We start from the raw sequence: 6,000 nt of genomic DNA on the forward strand, positions 1-6,000 counted from the left end.
GCACCGTGTTACCCTTATCAAAGCACCTTCTTTGTGTTTTCATTAGTGGCTCTTACCACGTCCCCCTTAGAATCGAGGGTACGCATTTCTCCACAATCGCTTCAGCATTTATTGTTTGCAGCATTTATGCTAATGGCCCTTCTGGCTGGTGTGAGCTGATAGGTTTTTGTACTTTGGGTTTTCATGTCTTTGAAAATTCATAAAACTCATCATTTTTCTCTGCCGTTTTCTTTTCTGCTCAAAAAAGGAAACAGTTGGGAGTACAATATAACTCTTGAAATTGTCTTCTTGGAAGCTTGCCCTCTGTTAAATTTTTTGGTCGATTTTCCAGCCCAGAATTTTTTTAGAGAGCAGGTCTCATTTCCCGAACTGCAAGTGTGGTGCATATTTAGTGACCTTTAGCAATGGGTTAAAAGCTGCTGTTGTGGGAAGTGGCCTCAAGCAGGCAGCATTCCTTCATTCCCAAATCTGGGTACTAGGGCAGCAGAGCCTTTCTGGAAGTCGTGTTCCTAGGTTGTAAATTATATTGGAATGTGCGTGGAGAAACCCCCATAAGTTTATGTCTCATTATTTCTTCTTGGTTTTAAAATTTTTTTTAATTGGGGTAAAGCTTAGACTATTGTTTGTCCGAGGTGTACACAATCTGGTTTATTTGTACATTATATATGTCTCTTCAAGTACAGATCCCCTTCCCATGTAAAATGTTACAGAGGGTTCCGCACACCTCCCTTCTATATGGTAGGTCTTTTTGAGATATGTATATAATATGTGTTTGTATACATATAGTAACACTAACCTTAATTTATCCACTCCCCCCACCTTTCCTTTTAGATGAGCATAGTTTGTTTTCTAAATCTGTGAGTGTCTTTCTCTGTGGAAATATGTTCATTTGTGTCAGTTATTAGATAACGCCTATAAGTGATATCATAGAATATAGGTCTTTTGCTTTCGGACTTACCTCATGTTTCGTGATTATCTCCAGACTCATTTGTGGTGCCTCAAAGAACAATGGTTCATTGTTTTCCATGGCTAATATTCCAATGTGTACATGGACCACTTCTTCTTTATCTATTCACCTGTTGTTGGACATTTTGATTCCTTCACTGTCTTGGCTATTGTGAAGAAGGCTGCACTGAAGCGTTGGCGGCCTGTGTCTTCTCGATTCTTGTCTTCTCCGGTGAGAGGTCCAATGGTGCGCCTGCTGTTTTGAATGGTACCTCCATTTTTACTTTTAAACACAGCTCCTTTCTGTTCTCATTATTGGCCGTTACCCCTTTACGTCTCACCAGCAGGTAGAGGGTACACAGTTCTCTAAAACCCCGTCAGCATTTATTGTTTGTAGACTTTTTGCTGATGGTCAGTCGACTGGTGTAAGTTGAAACTTTTTGTAGATTAGATTTCATGGGTCTAACACTCCCTGAGGTTGAGCTTTTATCCATTTTCCTTTTTTTTAAAAGAGCGTGAGTAAAACGTTAATATTCATACTCTCTTCTGGAAACATTTGCCTGTTTTGAAATTTTTGTCCATTCCCTACTTCAGCACAATTTTTTAGGGCAGGTGTCCTTTACAGCCCTGAGTCCTTGTGAATGTTAAGTGACCATTAGCTGTGAGTTTAAAGCTGCTCTTGCAGGAAACGGCCACAAGGTCACATCATTTCTCCTTTACCAAATTTAGTAACTGGGGAAACAGAGCCTTAATGGAAGTGGTGTTCTAGGTTGTAAATTAGAATGGAATGTGCCAGGAAAAAGCCCTTTATGTTTATGTCTCATTACTTGTTGTTCATATTTATAATTTACTTTTTATTTTTTATCCAAGCAAATTTGATTACAATGGTTTGTTTGTTCTAGGTGTGCAAATGTGGTTCTTTCACACATATACGTGTATCTATTCTTCCTCGCATCCTTTTCCCATATAGGTTATGACACAATGTTGAGTAGTCTTCTCCTGGTCTTCCGTACGTCTTTGGTGATTATATATTTCACATGGTTTGTATATCTCTGTTAACCCCAATATGGTAAATTATCCAATCCTCATCCCTTTCTATCAGATGAACCATAAGTTTTTTAATGAATCTGTGATTGCCTTTCTCTGTGGAAATATCTTCATTAGTATCAATTTTTATGTAACTCCTAAAAGTGATATGATAGGATATGTGTCTTTTACTTTCTCACTTACTACAGGTGGTGTGATTACGTCTAGACTCATCTATGGTGCTGCAAATGGCATTGTTTCATTTTTTTCACTAGCGAATATTCCATCTATACATGGAGGAGTTCTTCTTTGTCCACCCATCTGTTGGTGGACTTTTTGGTTACCTCCATATCTTGGCTATTGTAATACTGTGCAATGCAGATTGGCCTGCCTGTGTCTTTCCAATTCTCTCTTCTTAGATTATAGGTCGAGGAGTGGGCCTGCTGGATCATATGGTAGCTCAATGTTTACCTTTTTAAGGCACCTCCAATCTGTTCTCATTTGTGGCCCTTTCCAAGTTACGTCCCCCTTGAAGTTGAGGGTATGCATTTCTCCACAACAGCTTCAGCATTTATTGTTTGTAGTTTTCTTGCTGATGGTTTTTCTGACAAGTGTGAGCTGATACCTCTTTTTGGTTGAATTCGCATGTGCCTCATAATCCGTTGAAACTGAGCTTTAAGGCATATCCTTTTTATTTTTCAAGCTGTGATTACCCCTTAGTTCTTCAAAGTGTTCTCTTAAAGTATGTGTCACATTTAGAAATGTTTTGGCCATTACCTCCCTCAGGACATATTGAGGGCATGTTTCATTTACAGTCCTGCATTACTTCTTCCTATGAAATGACCATTAGCACAGGCCTTAAAGCTGTTTTTGCAGGTAACTGCCAGAGGGTGGCAGCCTTTCTATGTTCCCCACCCTGGTAACTAGGGAAATGCCCTTGCGGCCTGTGGTGTTTCTCGGTATAAATTAGAGTGGAGTGTGCCCGGACAAACCCACACAAGCTGATGTCTCTTTACTTTTGTTGGATTTTTAAATTTAATTTTTATTTTTTATTGGAATAATTTTCCACTGTGTACGTGGACCACTTCTACTTTGTGCATTCCTCGGTTGATGGACATTTTCATTGCTTCCAAGTGTTGGCTATGGAAAATATTGTTAGAGTGCAGGATTGCCAGCCTGTGACTTTTTTTTTTTAATATTTATTTATTTATTTATTTATTTATTTATTTATTTTTGGCTGTGTTGGATCTTCGTTTGTGCGCGAGGGCTTTCTGTAGTTGCGGCGAGCGGGGGCCACTCTTCATCACGGTGCGTGGGTCTCTCACTATCGCGGCCTCTCTTGTTGCGGAGCACAGGCTCCATGCGCGCAGGCTCCGTGGTTGTGGCTCACGGGCCCAGTTGCTCCGCGGCATGTGGGATCTTCCCAGACCGGGGCTCGAACCCGTGTGCCCTGCATTGGCAGGCAGACTCTCAACCACTGCACCACCAGGGAAGCCCCAAGCCTGTGACTTTTTGATTCTCATTTTCTCAGGTGATAGGCCCAGCACTGGGTGTGATTGATTGACTGGTAGCACCGTGTTACCCTTATCAAAGCACCTTCTTTGTGTTTTCATTAGTGGCTCTTACCACGTCCCCCTTAGAATCGAGGGTACGCATTTCTCCACAATCGCTTCAGCATTTATTGTTTGCAGCATTTATGCTAATGGCCCTTCTGGCTGGTGTGAGCTGATAGGTTTTTGTACTTTGGGTTTGCATGTCTTTGAAAATTCATAAAACTCATCATTTTTCTCTGCCGTTTTTTTTTCTGCTCAAAAAAGGAAACAGTTGGGAGTACAATATAACTCTTGAAATTGTCTTCTTGGAAGCTTGCCCTCTGTTAAATTTTTTGGTCGATTTTCCAGCCCAGAATTTTTTTAGAGAGCAGGTCTCATTTCCCGAACTGCAAGTGTGGTGCCTATTTAGTGACCTTTAGCAATGGGTTAAAAGCTGCTGTTGTGGGAAGTGGCCTCAAGCAGGCAGCATTCCTCCATTCCCAAATCTGGGTACTAGGGCAGCAGAGCCTTTCTGGAAGTCGTGTTCCTAGGTTGTAAATTATATTGGAATGTGCATGGAGAAACCCCCATAAGTTTATGTCTCATTATTTCTTCTTGCTTTTAAAAATTTTTTTAATTGGGGTAAAGCTTAGAATATTGTTTGTCTGAGGTGTACACAATCTGCTTCATTTGTACATTATATATGTCTATTCAAGTACAGATCCCCTTCCCATGTAAAATGTTACAGAGGGTTCCGCACACCTCCCTTCTATATGGTAGGTCTTTTTGAAATATGTATATAATATGTGTTTGTATACATATAGTAACACTAACCTTAATTTATCCACTCCCACCACCTTTCCTTTTAGATGAGCATAGTTTGTTTTCTAAATCTGTGAGTGTCTTTCTCTTGTGGAAATATGTTCATTTGTGTCAGTTATTAGATAACGCCTATAAGTGATATCATAGAATATAGGTCTTTTGCTTTCGGACTTACCTCATGTTTCGTGATTATCTCCAGACTCATTTGTGGTGCCTCAAAGAACAATGGTTCATTGTTTTCCATGGCTAATATTCCAATGTGTACATGGACCACTTCTTCTTTATCTATTCACCTGTTGTTGGACATTTTGATTCCTTCACTGTCTTGGCTATTGTGAATACGGCTGCACTGAAGCGTTGGCGGCCTGTGTCTTCTCGATTCTTGTCTTCTCCGGTGAGAGGTCCAATGGTGCGCCTGCTGGATTGAATGGTACCTCCATTTTTACTTTTAAACACAGCTCCTTTCTGTTCTCATTATTGGCCGTTACCCCTTTACGTCTCACCAGCAGGTAGAGGGTACACAGTTCTCTAAAACCCGTCAGCATTTATTGTTTGTAGACTTTTTGCTGATGGTCAGTCGACTGGTGTAAGTTGAAACTTTTTGTAGATTAGATTTCATGGGTCTAACACTCCCTGAGGTTGAGCTTTTATCCATTTTCCTTTTTTTTAAAAGAACGTGAGTAAAACGTTAATATTCATACTCTCTTCTGGAAACATTTGCCTGTTTTGAAATTTTTGTCCATTCCCTACTTCAGCACAATTTTTTAGGGCAGGTGTCCTTTACAGCCCTGAGTCCTTGTGAATGTTAAGTGACCATTAGCTGTGAGTTTAAAGCTGCTCTTGCAGGAAACGGCCACAAGGTGGCATCATTTCTCCTTTACCAAATTTGGTAACTGGGGAAACAGAGCCTTAATGGAAGTGGTGTTCTAGGTTGTAAATTAGAATGGAATGTGCCAGGAAAAAGCCCTTTATGTTTATGTCTCATTACTTGTTGTTCATATTTATAATTTACTTTTTATTTTTTATCCAAGCAAATTTGATTACAATGGTTTGTTTGTTCTAGGTGTGCAAATGTGGTTCTTTCACACATATACGTGTATCTATTCTTCCTCGCATCCTTTTCCCATATAGGTTATGACACAATGTTGAGTAGTCTTCTCCTGGTCTTCCGTACGTCTTTGGTGATTATATATTTCACATGGTTTGTATATCTCTGTTAACCCCAATATGGTAAATTATCCAATCCTCATCCCTTTCTATTTGATGAACCATAAGTTTTTTAATGAATCTGTGATTGCCTTTCTCTGTGGAAATATCTTCATTAGTATCAATTTTTATGTAACTCCTAAAAGTGATATGATAGGATATGTGTCTTTTACTTTCTCACTTACTACAGGTGGTGTGATTACGTCTAGACTCATCTATGGTGCTGCAAATGGCATTGTTTCATTTTTTTCACTAGCGAATATTGCATCTATACATGGAGGAGTTCTTCTTTGTCCACCCATCTGTTGGTGGACTTTTTGGTTACCTCCATATCTTGGCTATTGTAATACTGTGCAATGCAGATTGGCCTGCCTGTGTCTTTCCAATTCTCTCTTCTTAGATTATAGGTCGAGGAGTGGGCCTGCTGGATCATATGGTAGCTCAATGTTTACCTTTTTAAGGCACCTCC

Source organism: Balaenoptera physalus (genome assembly GCF_965194825.1).
Source record: "Balaenoptera physalus genome assembly, chromosome: 14".
NCBI lineage: Eukaryota > Metazoa > Chordata > Mammalia > Artiodactyla > Balaenopteridae > Balaenoptera > Balaenoptera physalus.